Source organism: Octodon degus, unplaced genomic scaffold (assembly GCF_000260255.1).
Source record: "Octodon degus isolate 3935 unplaced genomic scaffold, OctDeg1.0 scaffold00015, whole genome shotgun sequence".
Taxonomy (NCBI): Eukaryota; Metazoa; Chordata; class Mammalia; order Rodentia; family Octodontidae; genus Octodon; species Octodon degus.
The window spans coordinates 24863963-24883637 of NW_004524591.1; the positions used below are offsets into that span (position 1 = coordinate 24863963).

The 19675-nt window shown below is 46.8% G+C and overlaps 1 protein-coding gene across 2 annotated transcripts in view; it reads left to right on the forward strand.

The window, feature by feature from the left end:
* The first annotated feature begins 1049 nt into the window (after positions 1 to 1049).
* Positions 1050 to 19675, forward strand: part of Plxna4 (plexin A4) — a 446676-nt gene continuing 428050 nt past the window's right edge. Inside the window, exon 1 of one of the 2 annotated variants that reach the window (XM_004626540.2) lies at positions 1050 to 1917. The gene's annotated coding sequence lies outside the window, so the exon portion shown is untranslated. The remainder of the gene's footprint in view (positions 1918 to 19675) is intronic. The other variant, XM_023709842.1, reaches the window with a different exon arrangement.

The window sequence follows — 19675 nt, forward strand, 5'->3', positions numbered from 1 at the left end:
GTGGGTGGGGCAAAAATGGGGGGCTCTTCTAGCAGGTCATTCCTGGTGAATGCCCATCGGGCACTACTGTGGGAATGCCATGAGGGAGGTATGCAGACAGGTGAATAAACCAAGTAGCGCCCTGAGGTTTCCCTGACCAGTGGGGCACACTTGGTGGACTATGCACAGCTTTCCTAGAAGTGCCACCCCCTTGCTGTCTGCATGGATTTTCTCCTTGCCATGGCTATCTACACCAAAGCAACCTTGAGATTTCTTTCTTGGGGCTACTGAAACTACCCTGATGTTGGCGTTATCTGTCTGGGTTGTGGTCTGGGATCTAGGGTTTCAGAAAAGAGCACAGCCAGGTCAGCCTCCCCGTGCAGACATTACGGGTTGGCAGATCAGGTTACCCAGGGAGCTGCAGGGCACTTGGCCATTCCTGCTCTCCTGCGCAGACCTTCTGTCCTTGGTCCTGGGCATCTTAGGTTGCCCCGCAGGAGTGCAATCATGGGGGGGGGGGTCTGTGGTCCTTCTGATTAGGAATGTTTGTGTGTTTTGGCCTCAACGTGCCGGTGTCAGCTCTGAATACCTGAGGGTCCCTCCGACGACAGATCGTTCCCGCCCACGTCTTCTTCCCCGGCGGCTGAGTGCGCTTTACTCTAAGCACGCGCCTTGCATGCGCTCAAGTCACCATATATTCGTCCCTGTGCCCCACATTGGCACTGCCAGGGTGTCTGGAGGCAGCCAGAGGAGACCCAGGAGAGTGTGGGCCTATGTCCGCGCAGGGGAGAGTGGGCTAGTCGGCAGCGGCTGCGGGCGTGAGCTCGCGGGGAGCGCCCCCTGCCCCCTCTGCCGGTTGCTCTCCATCGGTCTAGATGCAGCCGCGAGCTCCGAGCCGGCGAGAGCGAGCCAGAGAGGGAGCGGCGGGCTGCGGGGAGAGGAGGGAAGGGGAGGAGGCGAGGGCGGGAGGAAGGGAAGAGGGGAGGGCGGGAGGAGGAGAGGAGGACCCAGAGAGCGCCAGGCAGCTGGAGTTTTTGCAGCGCTTGGCCGGGCTTCAATGCACAGCAGCAGCGAGCCGCGGCGGCAGCAGGCAGCCCGGGAGCTCCGGCGGCGGCCGAGCCAGCGGCGGCCCGGCTCCCTGCCCCCTGCAAACTTTGCGAGCAGCCCGCCAGGGGGGCCGGGGGCGCGCCAGGAAGGCCTGGCTTGGACCGCGGCCGTGTTCTTGGCCGCCGCAGCGCCCGCCGCCACCGCCGCAGCCCTGCGCCTCCCCGGGGAGCAGCCGGCGGCTCCCGCGGACCCCCAGCCCCGGCCCTTGGGCATTGCCCGAAGAGTCTCTCGGCAGGCGTGGGGGTGGTAGCGGCGAGGCGGGCCACGGGCTGCCTGGGGCCGGACGAAGCTGCCAGGGAGGCGCACAGAGGCGCAAAGAGCGCTCCCCGGCGGGTCCCCAACGCACTCGCCGCGCCCGGGCAGCGGCCCGGCCGGGCGAGCATGGGCGGCGCGGAGTGACGCCGCCGTGCCCGCTTGGCATCAAGGACATTCAGCCCGCGGGGGTGGGGACGAAAGGGGGCAGCCCCGCGTCGCCACTGCAGCCCCCGAGAGCCGCCGCCGCTGCTTGGGCTCCGGGCTGGGTTGAGGAAAGGGGTGCCTGGAATCGATCCACATTTCCGACCTTTTTGTTGGACATTACGCCCACCTTGGACACTGCAAGAGGAGCTGTCAATCCCCGCGGGCTCTGATTTGGCTCCCTTCGTTTTCCTCTGCTGCTCCCGGCTTCCCTGTGTCTCGGTGGAGTATTTGCGTTCGGGGCTGGGGCTGGAGGAGGCAGCCACACGCGCGCACACGCACACGTTCAGAGGAGGGCGAGAGGCAGCGGCACAGGCACCATCTGCAGTGTCAATGCGGCGCTCCCGCTAAAGGAGGGAAACGCGGCGATTTCAGGTAAGGAGCCAGCCAGCCTGGGCGCGGGGCCGGGAGGGCGGCAAGGGCAGCGCAGGTGGAGGTACCCGGGCCGGCCCTGGAGTCCTCGGCTGCCCCGAGCCAGCCGGTTACACACACACACACACACACACACACGCATACACACGCGCGTGTACAAATACACACAGACATATACTGTGCTCACGCACCTGCCCACGTCCCACCTGGACACCACCGTAGGTGCAGCGCGGCTGGAGCAGGGATTTCCCATGTTCTTTCTCCTGTCACACTCCTGGACTCAAGACTTCTGCCCAGGACTTTCAGGGTGGGAGTCAGTGGAAGAGCAGCCGTCCCTCCCACCAGGGCAAGCTGAGGGGGGATTTTCCCGTTTCCAGCCCCTTTCATTCCTAACTGGTGTTTTTAAAACGGGAAAGTCATGGGAGGTCTTCAGAGACCCGCCCAGTGTAACCACTCTTGCGTGGCCTTTGGATACCTTGAGATTTAAAGGGTAGGCACACTGACAGATGAGATTCGGACAGGATTTTGGAGCTTGTGGTGGCCCGGTGCGTGGGGAGGAGGCCACATAGGCGGATGGGGCTGCAGTTCCGTAGGGCGGTGCATGTGGAACAGACACTGCGTTTCCCCAGTAAGAGGCAGCACAAGCGCCCTTCTGAAGCATGGCTCAGCTTCGCAGGGAATGCGCCGAGATTTCAGGGAGGAAGGGGCTTAGGCATCGCAGTGCAGCGCGAGTGTAGCTGCTCTGGGAAGGTCAGGGGTCAGGCTCTCCTTAATAGACATGACCTTACTCACGTGGTCAGACCCTGGGACACAGCCAGCAGTCAGGGCTTGAAGACCCAGGATTCAGTCTCTTTCATCTAGTTACCCTTCCCTGTGTGCACCGAGCTGCTGTCCCCTGTGCCTCTGGCTAACACCTGTCCTGTGTCTTTTGAGAGTTGTGTCCAAGACAATGGGATAGGAGGGGGAAACACAGGATTGTAGTCCCCCTCCCAGGAATGTCCCCTCCCTCAGGAGCATGTCAAAAGTGTCCATTTTTGGGTCTGCCAGCATTCTCCAGAAACTGGCTTCTCCTGAGTCCAGAAGTGCTGTCCAGAAAACAGTGATTCAAGCTTCTGTTTCTCTAAATCATGTCCTTTCCTTCTCTCCTTGGAGGAGTTTCGCAGGGGGGTCATCTTCAAAGTTTTCCTGAAGGAGGTGAGAGGTGGGAAATTCCAAAGGGGCTTTTCATAGTCCCATTTTGGGGTCTAAGAGTAACTTATTCAAGTGCTCAGTTGTTGCAGAGAGAAAAATGGGAGACCCAATTAAAACATTATTTCAAGGTTGAGAATACGTATAGCAAGCTCCTATGTTTCCCTAGCTGTCCTTTTGAGGTTGCTTTTCAGCAACTTGACCAATAACTTGACCAATAAAGTGGGATAAGCTTGTACCTTTTATATAAGATCATGTGTTCAGAGTGTCCCACAATACACCTTTGGAAAAAGGACACTGGGAGTCCTCCGGAACAGGAGGGACAAGGAGCAAATATTCTTTTGAACAAGGAGGCTCCGTGTTGGGCACGGAATTTGGGTTGCTTATGTAAATCCAGAAAGATGAATGCAAAAATAGGGGGCTTTTCCTGTACCTCTAGATCTGCTATTTTCAAACTTTTTTCAGCTTTTGCAGTGGTTTCTGGCTAGGCTAGGGAGAAGAGCAGACGCCCCAGGAGGGAGATTGTGTTCCCGCTGTGTGCGGTGTGAGCTGCCCTTTGATTGATTGAAAAGGGTAGACAGAATAAAGCAGAAGCTCTCACAATGGGGAGATCCCAGGCAGGGGAAGAAACATTATTTTTTTTTTTTTTTTTTTTTTTTTTTTTAAGAATAGTGGACTCAAGCGGCCACAGTCACACACATCCATATGCACACGAATTCTCAGAATCTAAGCAAATGTGGTCAACGGGTCCAGCCATGTGTGACAGTGGGCTTCACTTCTGTTTTCTTGGCTGTGGAAAAACTGGCACATTTCTGCATGCGTACCCTCTGAGTGCGTAGACAGGGAGGTTCCACGTACGCGTATGGTGGCACATGGTTTGCAGCAGAAATAGTGAGCTCCTGCAAAGCGGGAGCCTCTCAGGTAAACATTCCCTCACTGCACCTGTGAGGGGCAAAAGGCTGGGGTGCAGCTCCTCTTCCTGAATTTATTGTGCATCTCTCCTGTATACCTCTGCCCTTCTCCCTCCCGTTTTCCTTCTCTTGTGTATTCATAACCTCAGTATCTTTCATTTTAATGTCAGACCAACAGTCATCCTGCTGGTGATAAGTTAAACACCAGGGATCAAAATTCCCCGCATTTTCTGCACTTAGCATTGGGTACCAAATTGGTTTCTAGGACAAGGCAGCTATTAATTAAAATCTGGGTGTAAAACTGGGTGTTTGTCTTTTGATTTCCTGCCTGGCTCTTTTGTCTGGCCCTGGAATATGCCACACTGTTATTCTCCCCCTGCCTCTCTTCTGTGGATTCCTTTTAAGTTTTCTCTCACTTGGGGAGGCAGTTGCGTGCAGAGGAAATGGCCCAGCACTGAACACTCTCTGGGCTCACTCTCATAGTGGCTAGACTGTCTTATTGTGGCTGTCTGGTGAACACAAGGAATGGATGGCCCAGAAACTCCTCCTTCCCGGCTCCCAAGACTTTATCCTGGGTGCACATGGACACTGCAAGCATCTGCAGAAGAATTTACCTGAAGCAGCCAACTTGTTCTGTTTCTCTTCTGTCTCGACTGCTGCAGCTCCTGTAAACAAGGAAGTCTTCCTGGCAGTCTGCTTGCCCTTGGCCTCTGAATCCTTCAAATTACAATGAGGGGTGCTGGGAATTAGGTGGGGGCTTTCTAGGATGGCAGCAGTCTTGAAGTGGGGACAGCTAGGGGGATGGGCTAGCAACTGCTCTTGGCTCATAGTTACCACCAAGCTTCCATGCAGATAAATTACAGGGAGTCTCCTCCTAGCCAGCTAGGGGGCATTTCATAGTTGCTGCTCCCTGTTCTCACTCAGAGAGAGCACTCCCTGCACAGACAGTACGCATAGAGACCTGTTGGAGTGGCTCTAGGACTGGCCTTGACGGGGCGACAGCAATGCTGCAAACCCAACCCCGATCTCTCTCCGCTGTGATTAATCTGTGCAACAGATGTGCCACCCTCGGCTTGCTTCTTTTTGTATCCCGTGCTACCAGATAGGGAACTGCTTCAGTTCCCAAGGTGCTGCAGAAGGTCTTTTTCTCTTGCTCGACATCCCCCTTTCTACTCCTCCAAGGCCCCTTTCTTCTTCCCTTTCATTTGTTAATCCACCTCTTGGCTTTGTGTCCGCATCCACCCGCCCATTCGCCCTCAAATTTGCGGCACTCCAAGAAATCAATATAACATGTATTTAATGACAGCTGGATGATTAAGTGTTATTTATATTTAAGAGTGGCATTTTAAAAAGATGTGGTGCTAATAAATCAAAGGGCTGTTTGGGAGGTGCACATGATTAGGGTAATTGCCCTATGGCTTTCTTTGAGTGACGCTTGGTCCACACAGAGCCTGGCAGACGCTGTCTCTTTAAAAGTCCCCGCTGTGCCCCAGCCCTCCCCAGAATGCTTTCCTGCACCCCTCTGCAGTCCCAACTTACTCTTCTGTGCCTGATTTTTGCAGTCTAGGCTGCAGCATCCTGGTTGTAGCAGGAAGGTGGAGCCAGCCAGAGACTGAAGGGGGCTCTGCTGCTAAGTGGTAAGAGATGGATCTTAAAAGGAAAGGCAGGCAGGGGGTCCTAATTCCTGATCAGAGGCCTTGTTCCTGAAGGAGGAGGCTGCTGCTCTGTTTGGTAGGAAGCAGCTTGGCAGAAAAGCTCTGGAGTCCTCCACAAGGACCTCATCCTCTGATCAGCACTCTCCCCAGGGAGAGGCTGTGCACACAGCATCAGTTTTAATCCTTATGGAAACAATGGATTGGAAGATAATACTAATAATAATAATGACAATGGTAGCCAGCATTTATGGAGTATTTGCCAGATAAGATACCCTTTAATTACTTTGCATGGGTTGGCTCATTTATTCCTCAGAACCACTCACCTGAGAAGCAGTTGTTATTGTATCCGTGGCTTCAATGGTGAAGCTGAAGTGAGACAGGCTAAGACCTTTCTCCAAGGTCACAAGGTGGCCAAGTGTTGGAGCCCAGTCTCAAACTGACCTGGCTCCTGTCACTGTGCTGCTTGCCTCCTTCGAGTACATGTGCTCAGCATGTTGTCCCCACCCGGTGAGGAGCGTGGCCCAGTGTGCTTGGGGCAGATTCAGCATACCTGGTGCAGGTCCTCCCTTGGGTTGCCTTTAACCCAGACAAATATATTTTATTTATTCTTGAACCTCAATCTCCCCATTCTTCAAAGGAGGATGAGTCTCATTCTTGGGATGTTGGCAAATTGTTAGTCGTGTGCATCTTCCTAGCGGAGTGCTCTGTCCCTGAAGGTGATTGTTCCTCACTTTGCAACTCCTAGTTTCTCCTGGGAAAAACTAAGGAGGAGCAAATGAGTGAAGACCTAGTCTTTGCTTTTGATTCTTAGAGGCTCCAACTGTGGTAGGAGTCTGGTTCTCCCTCGTGACGGCTTCAGATCGCTGGTTATGTGGAAATGACACTTTCTCATCAAGTGCTGAAAATAAGTCTGTAGGGTAGGTATTGTGGATTCCCATTTTGATGGCATAGGAACTTAGGCTGAGAAGAGAGTTTCAGGGAGAAGCCCCAGGCCCTAGGTTGCTAAGCAACAGATCCCTGCATTCTTAACATCGCACTGCTCACAGTAGTATGCTTCAAACTTGTTTTCTCATTCATTCACCAGCTCTAGGGGTTCCAGATTTTGGAATCCAGAGGAAGGGCAATGTTATGCTATGCTGGTATCTTGTACACTATGATAATTGAGGCAGATGGCTCGTTAAAAGTCAGTACCAATGGCCTGTGTAGGGGGAGTCATTGTGCAGCTCGCCATGGAATATTGACGGGTCCCCATGCTTGTGGAGAAAAGAGGCTGGACTTGAACAGCTGCAGGCTGAGTGGGACATCAGGAGTCACCACACCTTGGTGCTGGGGGGCATGGGTAGGAAGGCCTTTGGCTCAAGGCCAGGCTGGGTGCTGTCCCATCCCAAAGCCAGGGCTAAGCTGGCACACTCAGCTTTCCTGGTCTGCACAGTTTAAGGGACAACCCCAAATTTGTTGTATTTGCTCTCTTATTCTTCAAAAGACAAATCTCTATTTCATGCACTATTTACTTGGCTTCTCCTCTACATTGGGAAGTGTGTGGAAGTTCTGCCAAACTTGGGGTGCCTAGAAGGGGCATGCTTAGAATTTCATCACCTCTGCTCTGGGACCACAGTCAGAGTGTCAAAAATTATACAGATGTAAGCCAACAGGTGCTGGAGAGATCTTGGGCTCCCCCCAGGCCTGGTAAACTTGGCTTCCTGCTCCCTCTCTTAATGTCTTGCGCATGAACCAAGATTCGAAACAGCAAATTGGATTTTGGGATGTTTTGTCACTTCAACACAAAACAGATCACTAGCTAAGAGGATCTCATCCCCACAGTCAATGTGCTGAACATGGCTCAGTGCAATCAATTCCTGAGGTCTGACAGGGGAAAGTCTTTTCATTATGAAGTGTGAGGAAAGAAGCAATGGAGGAAGAAGGCACTAGAAATGTAGGGAAGAAGGTGCAGCTGTTCAGAGGCTTTCTTCGCGGCCCCTTCAGATCACTTTCCTGTCTGACATACTCCTGGGGCTACTAGTGTGAGCCCAGCCCAGTTCCCAGCCTGTGGGTTTTGCCCACAGGTCAAGAAGCAAGAAAGCAAGCAGAGCTGAGCTGGAAAATGGTTTCTGTTCCTGTGTAAGAAAGAGGGGAAGGAGGAGGGCAGGTCTGGGGAGCAGACCTGAGGGTGTGCAACTGAGTCCCCAAGGTGGGGTGTTGGCTCACATGGAATTCATTTCCTCCCTGTCCATCTCAGAGTACCTTCCTAAAGATAGTGCCTAAACACAGCAGAATTGTATGAAGTTTATTCTATGAGAGTAGGACTGGTATTAGATGCACAGAAATTATCCTGTCAGGTAAGTGTCTACCCTGGGTCCAAAGAAAAGCTGAAAGAGTTCCTTGATGCCAGACTTCTCCCTTTGCTACACTCACATGGATTAAGGAGCTAAAAAAGTAGATATAGCATGGAGTGAAGCTGAGAGCCGCCGGGGAACACCGGACTAAGATAATCGCTCTCACATGGGGACATTTACATGTGGACATATGTCTTTATTTTTGACTGTGAATAATTTTGACTGGACTCTCACATTCCACCAAGACCTGTGTTCTGGTGATTGTGTGAGCCCCAGAGCTCATGCAGAAGTGTGCAGGGTGCAGGACAGCCCACTTCCAGGTTCAGCCCCTGCTCAGCCATCTCCACATCCTCTTCGGCTCTTAGCCTTTTAGGCAGTAGAAGTTCCCAGGCATATGTATATTTTCTTGGGCTTATAGGTGATCTACATGTGTTCTCTCACTTAAAAACCACTGGCGTTGTAGGAAAAGTCAGGCTTTGCACACCGATGATATAGCAGTTCTGATGTTTACCAGCTAAGGAGGGTTGGGAAAAGTCACCTTCTGATTCAGTATTAGCAGTTATAAGATGAGGGGGCTGTTCTTGATCAATAATTTACAAAATATTTTGGTCTTCATTCAAGTGAACTTCTGTATGGAGTTCCGGTGCCCAGCACAGGTGTGAGCAGGGTGTACTGGTCCAGGAACCTGGGCACCTGGGCTTGCTCTTGGCCTGTTGGTCCCTACCCCCAGGTCCAGCCTGGCTTCCCTGGAATCTTTTGTAATTCATTTTATTGAGGGTTTGGGTTCCAGGAGTGAAGGGAAGGGAGGAAGGGAAGACGGGAAAGAGATGGTACTGCCTAACTGGCAGTAGCTCCCCAGCCTAACAGTTGTTGGCTTAGTCACTCAGAAGCCCAAGGGGCTCAGCTTAGTCTGGAGAGTAAGCACAGCCAGGGGCTCATGGCTGTGTGCTTCCTGTCTGGTGTAGCTCCCTCGTCGCAGATTACCTCATGAGACATCAATCACCTCCGGGGTCAGAAAACTCAGTCAAGAAGAACATGCACACTCAGGCTCGGCTTTGGGACCTCTATAGTTGTTCCCCCATCTGCTCCAGGAGTCTGGCTTTTGCCCCTCAAGGAAGCAAGGCAAAGAGAGCTTTAGGACTAGAAGAATGCCATGAGACATCACTTGGGTCATTCAGGTGGTAAGCAGGGCACATGGCTGAAGCTTGGAGTTGGGCAGGGCGGGGGCATCAGAAGGGAGCGGGCAGATCTAGATGGTGCATCCATTAGGTCCATGGGTTGGTGAGTTCTGTGTGAGGAACATATGTTTTTTCTGAGCTGAGTCCAGAGAGGGTGGCAGAGCTGCATGCTCCAAGAAGGAGCCCCCCAAACTCCCAGAATTATGGAAGTATTAGCTAACCACATGGAGGGCCACAACTTAGACCCTAATAGAAACCATAGTAAGAATGTAATTTCTTAGGGCCGGGGAGATGACTCAGTGGAATAAGTGCTTCCCTGGCAAGCTCAAGGACCTGAGTTCAATCTCCGGTTCCACCAAAAGGACTGTAATTTCTTAACTGTAGGACATATTGACTTTAGGAATGCCTTCCACAAGGTGGCATGGGGACACCCCAGATCTATCTGCTTGTGCTAGCTGAGGAGAACATCTGTTGGTAAGCAAGGATGGAGGCAAATTACCTCTGCTATCCCCCTTAATTTTAAGAAACGTCCTATGCATTAAAATATAACATAGCAGGAACATTTCTATATAAAATGTTTTCTAAAAGTCATTGCCTCTAGCCAGTTTCACCCTCCTTTGCATTAAAAAAACCAAACTCTTGTGCTTGAAGCCCCCGTAGGGTCAGGCTGGACAAAGGACTGATGGTTGCACTGTGCTTGTGCCCTTAACTATTGACTGATGGTGAGACCTGGGTCTGTGCAGAATGACCTCCAGAGCATTTTGCCTCTCTAATGGTAGCACCAGCCCCTACATAAAGCAGTCTTTTGTGCAATCAGGAACTTAATTCATATTTTTTCATAAAGGCAGGGAATTTGTTGCTGGAGTAGCAATGAGGACAGTTAAAATTTACAGCTGTGCCTGTGGGCTTTTTACCCACTAATTCAACTAACTGTAGATCAAAAGTACTTTAAAAGTTGTGTGTACTGAACATGTGCCATTTTTTCCTTGCAGTTATTCCATAAACCATACAGTGCAACAATTGTTTGTGTGGCATTTCCATTATATTCAGTATTATAGCAATAGTGATTTAAAGTATATAGAGATGTGCATAGGTTATATATAAATACTGAATACCCACTGTAGATAAGGATATTGCACATCTACTGACAATTAGGATTCATAAGAAGTTTGAGAACTAATTCTTGGGAGATAAGGAGCAATGACTGTATATCCTTTGTCCTAGATGCAGAGATAACTTCTATTCTCTTTGCCCAACTCAAAGCTTATCCACTAGAACTGATAGATAAATATTGGTGAGAATGTAGAACTGGAGCATGTTAGCACAGAGCTCCTTTTTTGCTTTGATGCATATAGAATTGATATCTTTCTTTGGATACAAAACTCACTTTGGGTTAGGTATCAGTAGGTTGGGAGGGATGACCAAAATGTAATTCTCAGAGGGCTTTGAAGGCTAGTCTGCAAGACACTCCCATCCCAAGAAAGTGGCCAACATAGATCTGCAAAGATCTTATCCTGTGTCCCCCTCTTGGGGACTCAAGGTTAATAGCAAGCATGATAAAGGTGAAGGAGGTATGCTACTGAGAAACCTATTTATTCTTAGGCAACGGCTGTTCAGCTATTTGGCAGTGGGATCCCTTTGTGTGGGTGCATTTAAACCTGCTGCCATCTCCTGGAATGAATGTTTGACAGAAAGCATTTTGGGAGATGCTGGCTTTCTACTGGATCTTTGAAGTTCAAGTTTAGTTTGGAGGAGAAAAAACAAAAAAACAGGAAAATGAATTCACATCCCTGGTCAAACGGAGACTTATGAGGTCCAACTTTCAGGAATGCCACCTGCTTCTGGTCCTTATCGTTTGCTTTTGAGAATCCCAGAAATGACTGAGTTGTCACAAAACTTCAGCTACCTCAGCCATACAGTCCGCTTTCAGGTGCACATTTTATGGACTTTTTCCAGAATACAGCTCTGACAGATTGTGGACTTGTTTCCACTAGCAGCACTGTTCAGCCGACATTATAGATCAAGATGGATGTTTGCAAAATATGTGAGGAATGACATTCACCATCTCCATTTTTTCTGACTACATTCATTGACTAAGAGGTTGCAATACACCTGACAAAGATAAATGTTCTTTATCAAATTAATAAAGGAGGCTTGAGTTATTAAGACACATCTCCTGAATTTTGGATGATTAGAAAAAAATTTCTCCTGGGAGGCGGGAAATACTCTGCCACCCAGAGTTCTGAGTAGGCTATAAAACCATGGTTTTCATCTTTGGATGATGAACCAGAGGATAAATTTAAGCATTTCCCATGGGAAACGTCATCAGTGCCTGGCATTTCCCTTACATGGTTAATAATGTGTCTGTGTGTGCCTGTGTGTGAGGGACAATAGGGTATCACTATGGTGGTATATAGAGTTGGATCACTTGGGACATCAGCCCAGCCCACATACTTGATGATAGAACCTCCACCATCCTTTGCCTGAGAGTTCTTTCCCGTCCCAAAGTGAGTAACAGTTGCTAACACACACTAGGAAAATTCCCCCAACACCCATTCATAAAGCATTTCACGGGTGATTCTATCAGCATTAAACTGTTTGGTGACTGAGTTTAGAATTATAGGAATTGGAGAAATGAATTAGCAGTACATCAAGTCTCAGCTGAGTTTGAACCCAACTGCAGTGAGTTTTAAATTAAAAATACCGTGCTATGATGAAGCAGTTGTAAGTCAAGCACTGGAGCTGTGTCGCTCTTGACTTTGGAGAAGCGTTGCAGCCACCCTTTGAAAAGAAAACCCTGACAACAGCTTGTATTGATTCCCAGCCATGCTGGGAAATTGCCACTTCATTTCTTCTTCATAAACTGTTGGCTTTCATTTTTTGAAAAAGGAATCCTATTTGCAGGGGCACAGTGAAGCTTGGGAAGAGGCAGGTGGGAGAGGGCACAGGCCCACGGGGGTCTATTCATTGCCTTTTCTTTGGTTCTGCTCAGATGGAGTCATGTGGAAGGGGAATCTGGGGCTGCGGGTGTCATGTGGTTTGTTTTCCTGCTCAGACCATATTTGATTCTTCTTTCTGGGGGATCTGTGCAGAAAAACAACAAAGAGAACACTTCAAGGAAGCAGCAAAGACTGTCATGTTACAGTGACAATTGTGGCATAATAGGAAATCATTTATGTAAGTTACAATGTCTGATGAATGGAGCTTGTCGGAAATGTGGCTACCACTTCCTAGCCCTATATTTTTCTTCTGCAGAATAATTCTGAGATTTTCATTTTAAGAGCAATTGAAGAAGTATTACATCCTGGCCAGGGAATAAGGAGATCTAGCTGCTATTCCAAGGTCTACTGAATGTCTTCCATCAAGTTTTGTCTGGGTAAAGCCTCAATTCTTTTCCTTTGAAGTCAGGAGTAAGCCCTTGCTGTCCCCTCCTGCAGGCAAGGAGGTGAGAATGAAAGTGGTCGTACATATTAAAGGGCCCTGGGAAGCTTGTCAGAAGACAGAGTCTGTTTACATACAAGGTCAGAGAAAATCAAGAAAGACAAGGAAGACTGAGCTAGGCCTCACGCCATGACATTATTACCAGCCTCTGTGTTTGGTGATCTGGTGAAGAACTGTAATAGACAAAGCCAAAGATCAGAAGGGAGAATGTACCGGGGAGAGAAAGTGACAGTGGAAGGAGATGGTTAGTGGAGAAGAGGACAGGCCTGAGCAACAATGGTCGTGGTGGTGGTGGGTTCAGATTCTGGTGGTAGTGGGCAAATCTGGGGATTTTAGAGAAAGAAAAGGGGTTATGATTTTCCCTGATACTTACCTTTCACTGTGTTCCATTAAAATATATTTAAATATCTTAGAGGGATCAGCTTTGATGTTAAAGAAGATTTAACCAAAAAAACTGATCAATTATTGACTTCCGCCAGTGTTTAGTGAGTGACCACTATATGCTGGGCATTGTGAAAAAATTAGTTGTTCAAAGATGAAAGATCCTATTCCTGTCATTAGTGAGTTCACAGCACAGTGTAGCCATTGCATACCTGTGAGCAGAGAATTTAAATTCAATATGATGGGGCCAGGAGATAGCTCGGTGGCATAAGTGCCTGCCTGGCATGCCCAAGGTCCTGAGTTTGATCCCCTGTACTAAAAATAAAAGTAAAAAGGAAAAAGAAATTCATTATGACATGAAAGCAGACCCTGAAGAAGATAACCTGGGATTATAGGATGGACAATTATCCAGGATGAAAGTAAGGGCATGCAGAGGTCTCCTGGTAGGGGGAGGGGAATCAAACCAAGATCTAAAGGATCAGTAGGATGGCCTTGTGATCACATGATGAGAGGTTCCAAGTGGAGCCAACAGCACAGACAGGGATGAGGAGGTGGGAGAGCATGGCCCTACAGCCACCAACAGTGGTTCATGGCTGAGTGAGAAGTAGTGCGGAGGTTGGGACAAGACCAGTGTGTCTTCCAGAGGGATTTGTCTAGCGGGTAGTGGTCAGGCCTCATCCATTTCTAAAGAGGAGCATCAGTGAGACTAAATTAAGAGAGCAAAGAAAGGGACAGGTCTGAGAGGTTTATAAGCATTTAAGTGGAAGACGCTAGATATGATAAACATAAGGAAGGGGAATAGCCTTGGTGTAATGGAAGATCATTTGTGTGAGCTACATCTATATAAATTACATCTGCCTTGTGCATGTCCAGTTCGGATAGCTGGTGGAAGGTGATGACTTCCAGGCAGCTGGAGATTTCAAGACCAAGATCAGGCTAAGGACAAGTAGTAGAGAAGAGGTGGACATGATGAACTGCAGCAATACAGGATTTGCAAGTACAGGGACCAAAGCTTAGCAGATATGAGGTTCTTGTGTTCTTTTGCTTACCTATGCTGTTTACTTCTAGTCCCAGTTGGGGACTTTAGGAGTTCATGTTCTGATCTAGCAGCAGCTTGGTAAAGAAGTAAGAAGACCCATGTGTGGATTTTTACCTTTCCAAGTGGCTCGTGTTTTGAATTAAACATACTCTCTTGTACAATTTACCTCAGATTGTTCTGACCGCACTCCTTACCTAAGGAGAACCCCACTCTTTTCCACTGGAAAAACAATGGTTCCAGGAGGGCAAACAGTATGCAAACTGTTACAGAATCATCCCAAATAACAGTAGCAGTGGAGAATAACTGATATTTATTCTACCCATCCACATTATCCCTGGCATGGCACATGTCCCCTATTGTCAGTGAGCCACTCTGAGCTCAGGGATGGTGATTACAGTTTTGACCTTGCTTTTGAGGAATAAAGTCTTCTTTGTCTAACTCAAGTTCTGTGTGTAGGAACCAGTCTGCACAATAAAGGCCTAAAGGGAAGATCTGGCTCCTAAATAGGTTTTACTTAGATCAAAGAGTATTAAAGAATAATTGTATTGTTATGTGGGACTGCCCCTTTCCAGAGCACCACAGGTCCCACTCCTGTAGTTTTGAACCTTTACCTTGTACATCTATGGTGAGAGCATTCTAAAAATTCCAAACACAGTCTAGAACCTAATAAGTACTGAAGAAGTGTTTATTTCCTCTCTTTCCAATATGTGGGAAAAGCAGATGTGTGAAGATATTAGTGTCAAGTGCTGAGCATTCTGCAGAGCAGCTTTGTAAATCAGTGGCTCCTAGCCAATGCGGAAGGGTAGAGGGAGCTGGTGACCAGATTCTCAGGGTTTTAGTCCCCAGTCAAAGTGTTCATATGACAGGTACTGCAACAGGCAGGCCATTTCCTTTGAGCAGAGTTCAGGTGAGGAATATGCTGCACTCCTTCAAGTCCATGCAGACCCTCTCAACCCCTGTGCTGCTGTGGAAGATCATCAGGCTTGGGCTGGGTATGTGAACAGCACAGATACCGTTTGGATGCGTTGTCTACAAAGTGGACTCTGAGAGGTCAGCCTCAGAGGGTGGCTTCAGCTACAAAACTGCTGTGCAATGTGCAAATGAGATGGTGAATCTGCTCTCTCTTCTGGATTGTTTCCGGAGATCTTGGAAATGTTAATAAACATAGCCATATGTGGGTTTCCTCATGGAGAATGATGGGGCACAGGAGGTGTTTTGGTGTGCTAACCTTTCAAGAGCCCCCTAGATGTGGGAGGATTTTTGTTCACCCCTGTTCATACTTTTGTACCAAGCCTTTGAGGCTTCTCAACTGCTCTCAGTGCATCATGTAATGATGTAGCTGCCCTTCTGGTCTTGGGGCATTTAGCAGTTTACCCTACCTAGATCTGTGGTCCATTGTTTTCCTGCCGGAAAGCAGAAGGCAGGGCCTGGGGTTCTAAAGAGGGAGTAAAGTAACCACAGTGATCTGTGGTCAGGATTTAATGGTGGATGTAGCCCTGGGTGTCCTGGTAGTGTTTTCCGCATACACATCTTTCCATTGCAATGGGACCTCCAGGTATGGGAGTCGAGTCCTACCCAAGGTTGCTTCTGCACTGTGACAAAAGTAAGAGATCCCCTACTGTTCCTCCTTTCCTTGTATCACTTTCCCACACTGCAGTCTGTGGACTTCCCCATGGACCAGGGATTTATCAGGTGTCCTGAGACAAGCAACTGATTCTATTGTCAAATAAAAAAGATTCAATAAAGGAGGCAAAAGTTCAAGTTGTAGAATGTTGACTATATGTATGGAGTCAAATTAGACAGGGAATAGTGTTAGTGAGTCCTGGGCTAGATGTTGGGGTGGGAGGAGAGACAAATTTTTGCTGATTCCAGGCCTGATTGGAAGAGCTTGTTGATAGCTCATTCTTCTGGGACTTCATACCAGCAAGACTTGCTCTTCTTGGAAAGAGAAAAACACAAAAGAACAAAAAACTCATGAAGTAATTTGGTATAAGCTATATTTACATTACTTGCCTGTCATTATTGATACCAATAATGATATTTTATTTGCATCTAGGATTTGTGTCATTGCAATATTTCTCTTGTTTTAATTTGATGAAGCCCATTTTTGCATTGTTCAAGGGAGCTAAAGTGAAAAACCTGCGGAACATCACAAGGCCAAATATGGAAAACTAATTTCTAGAAATGTCAAATAACATTGCCCCAGCATATATTGTTTTGAAAGAATGGCATTTTCACCTCAAACTTTTATTTTCAAACTTTAAAATATGGCTAGGCATGGCATAGCTTTTAACCAGCTATCCAACTTCACTAGTAGCTTTAGCCACATTCCAAGATTTAGCTGGGTCCAGGCATTTTAGCACGAAGAGACTCTCCACAAATTCTGACCACCAAGAATTTCCTGGTAATTTACAATTTATCAACTTGTAGTTTTGGTATTTCCATCTACTTAATTGCCCTCTTGAAAGTGGGCATTGTCTCAACACATGCTTGCAGTTGCCTTTCGACCTAGAATAAAGTTTTTTATTTCCTTCTTCCCTCTCTACCTACAACTGTGCTTTCTGAACTTGGAAAAAAGGATACTCAAATGGCAGGACAGTAGAGGGCATTGCGCATCCTGAAACAACCATGAGTATGGAGGAGGTTGTTTCATGGAGGAAGTTGCGTGCAGTGAATGCTGGGTGTTGGCATTTATTCTTCTGTTGAATTGTCACTCCCCCCAGTGGATGGTGAATGGAGTATCCAGCAAGTCATGGTCTTGACCACAGACTCACCACGTTGCCTGGAAAACACATAAGAGCTGCTAATACTCCATTTCCAACATGAAAGCTCCACTACATCTGGCTCGTTTTCTGCTGTCTTGCACTAGAAGGTTCTGAGGTTTTACAAACGTGAAAACATAAAAAATCATATTAAAGTGAAATTCAAAACAGTAAAGAAATTCTAATGAATAGTGCAAATAGTAGCCCCTTGAGAATTGATTGCCTAGTTTTACATCTTCCTTCTCTTACTCCTTCTACTTACTTGAAAGAAATTTTGAAGTCTTAGGCTTTTACAAGCTCTTTTCCCATTTCTTTTCTCTGAGCCAAACATCCCGGATGGGCTGGCAGGTTGGGAACATTTATTTGCAGGGGATGGGAACAACCCAACTTCGGGAGCACACAATGGAAAGTTCTTTCTCATTTAATGCCTTTCCAAGTCCATAGAGGACAATTAAGGTTGAGTCTCCATCACACTGACAGGTTACAGTCTGTAGGAGAAAGGAAGAACAAGGCCTAAGGTCAAACTCATCTGAGTGTCTGGGAAGTTGGTTAGAGGCTTCCATAGGAGTGGAATGAAAGGCAGCCCCTTCCCACCTTTGTGTTGAACATGTTTTACATAAACTTCCCCCTTCTGTACTTTATCCATTGGTTGTTTTTGAAATGTAAAGTTTGAACTTATATTTATCACATTCAATTTCTTTTTATTTTTTCCATCCAACTCTGACCTTGTTCCAGACTTCCAAGATAGTTTTAAACTTTGTGGCATTCCTGCCCATGGGTCAAGTTTTACTGAAATATAACACGGGGACTCATATTATTTCATTTGACCTTCACAAGTCCTGGAATTTGTCTTTTTTGGATTTGATAAATGTGACTTTCTGAATTCATTCAAATTACTGATACAAATATCCAACTATGTAGCACCTTGGTATGGCATCTCTTAGCATTCCTTCTGGGTTGGATAAATAATCATGGATTCATTTTCTTTGGACCCAAGAAGCAATGGGGCTCCCAGTAGCCAGAATAGAATCTGGAACCAAACAGACTTGGCATTGAAACCTGATCTATGCCAACGTATCTGGGTCCAATGGTCATTTTATTTGGGGCTCAATTTCTAGTCATTATAAGTAGGTGACAGCTGTAGGTCTCGTTTATTGCCTTCCCAGGAAGCAGATGCAGTACTCTTGCCTATCTTTGTCTGTCACCAGGCACTAAAACAGCCACCCAGCCTGCTTAAGGAGGACCCTGCTTTTTGTCCTAGTCTATATCCCAGTAAGCAATGTGAAGATTTGCTGAGATAATGTGTTGGCTAATCCTCCCTTCCTCCATGCAAAGTGTATTTCTTGGTTCAGGGTATAACAAAAGTATCATCTTCTGTATTTGTCAGGATATGAGAAAGTTGGTGAAACTCTAAGTGGCTCTGATGAGCTTATTTGAAGGAAGTTGAAGCAAATATGGCAATATTTGGGTTGTGGATTTTAACTCACTTTCTGGCCAAATCAGAGTCTTTTGAGAGCTGAAACAGACTCAACAGGAGCCCTTGGTAAAAACTGAGCTACAAAGGAAGTGCCAGATTTTAGGTCTGTAGAACAGAGTCTAAATGGTATTTCTGACCAATCACCTCTTTCTGATTCCACTTAACTTCCCAATAAAAAATTACTGGGAATTTTTAGCATATCCAACAGTGCCTGTTGAAATAGTGTGGTTGACAGACTCAGCATGGTTTCTGAAAGAAGACTTTCAAATTCCAGCTCACCTACCCTGGGATAGAAAATTTCTGACTGCAGTGCTTTAGACATTGACCAACTGTCCTGGGATGTGGATTGAAAAGAACATATGTGAGGCATGTAACCTTCCTGCTCTGTCTCACAAAGGACATGAGCCATCCCTTTATGCACTGTATCCACCCTGTGTGCGCTACCAGCCTGTTACTCATTTAGTAGCTATCTCAGTTATCATATTAACTATTACAGTACCATGATGTTTGTGTTAAAAATTTTTTATATAGTAGCTGAGTGCCATGTTACAATGCCTATGCCACTCATTTTCCTTCATCTGATCATGTAGCCAGTATAGTACAATGAGATATTAAGAGAGGAATGCCACATTTCTGCATCACATTATTTTTATTACTGTTAAAAGTATATCATTATACTTTTTTTTTTTCAGAACCAGGGATTGAACTCAGGCTCTTGTGCTTGCCAGGGAAGCACTTAATCCACTGAGCCATCTCCCTGGCCCAAAAGTATATCATTATATTTTTAAAAAGTTGCTGTTAATCTCTTACTGTTTCTTAATGTAACAGAGATACCATTAAATGTTATCAGTAGCTGTGTAATCTTGGGTTTGTTACTTACCTTCTCTGATACTCAGATTTTTAATAATTAAGAGGATAATATAGTATATCAAGGGTCACTGTGGAGACTAAATGAAATAATCATGAGAACTTGTTGATACACTACTTGTCACATATTAAATGTTCAATAAATAGAAAAATAGTATTGTGGAAAATTATTTTCTGCTCTTCAGATACCTAAGACTTGTTAGTTATGCTTCTTGCCATTCCTCATTGGATTAAAATACTTGAATTTTCTTGGTTTATAAATAGTCACATCTGTTTCGAACATTGGCGCCCAACGAGCCTACTGCCTTGTGAATCTAAAGCAAATGGAAAGTGAGGAAGAGCAGGTGGCTGCTGCCATTACACCCATCGTGGCTCCCCCTTGGAGTGTGACCTCTTAAAAAAAGATTTAAAAATATTTATGGTGATTCCTTCATTTTTAGAATTTCCCCAGAGTCTGATTTAGCAGTCCTGTTTATGTATTCAATCTGGGCTCAATTTGGCCATCCCTTTTGCCAGTGCACACATGTAA